Source organism: Myotis davidii, unplaced genomic scaffold (assembly GCF_000327345.1).
Source record: "Myotis davidii unplaced genomic scaffold, ASM32734v1 scaffold428, whole genome shotgun sequence".
NCBI lineage: Eukaryota > Metazoa > Chordata > Mammalia > Chiroptera > Vespertilionidae > Myotis > Myotis davidii.
The window spans coordinates 90,915-91,732 of NW_006299834.1; positions in this window are offsets into that span (position 1 = coordinate 90,915).

Genomic DNA, 818 nt, shown 5'->3' on the forward strand with positions numbered 1-818 from the left:
CTGGCTGTGTGGCAGGCCCTGCCCTGCCAGGCCTGGCTGCTCCCATGTCCCTGGGCGTCTGCAGAGGGCAGCCTGGCTGAGGCTGTGAGCTCCCTGTGACCTCGCCGACCCTTCTAGGTCTGGCCTCCTGGTCAGGGGATCACAGTCCACCCCTGCCAGTGCGGCCTTCCCACCCATGCCCTGTGCCCCCGCTCACCAGCCAGGGGTGGTCCTGGGGAGGGGGGACAGCCACTACAAGAGTCTTCCCTGAGCTGCTGCTGTTGGCGCCTCAAAGTCACAGGTGCCACTGCTGTGGGTGCGAGGGACGCTGTCCCTGGTGCTGCCCCCCTGCCCTCACCCCACGGCTGCAGGTCCTGCCGGCCAGCTCGCACTCGAGCTCAGGACGGATCCCAGGATGCTGTCCCAGAGCTTGGGGGGAGTCTGATGGGGGGGACACCCAGGTCTCTGTCAATGCGGGTGCCCGGTCAGTGCTGGCAGCAGAGCCGAGGCGGGCACGTGCCAAACAGGTGCCTTCTGGCGGCGTCAGCTCCGTGCCCTCGGCTGCTTGTGGGTGGTGACGTGGGCCGAGTGCACGTCTCGGTTGGCCCTGGTTGGCTGGGCTGTTAGTGTTCATATTTCCTGATGTGCCGGTGTTCGGGGAGGGGACAGCTGGCTTTGGGGGCAGCACCCCGGCCACCGGTGAGCCAGGCCAGGCAGGGGCGGCCAGATGGGCCCTGCCCTTCCCCGCGACCCCGTAGGGAACTGCTTCCCCCGTGTCTCCGTGTTTGTCATCTGCGTGGAGCCCCCAGCAGGCTCCCCGTGAGCCCTCCCGACGGCCT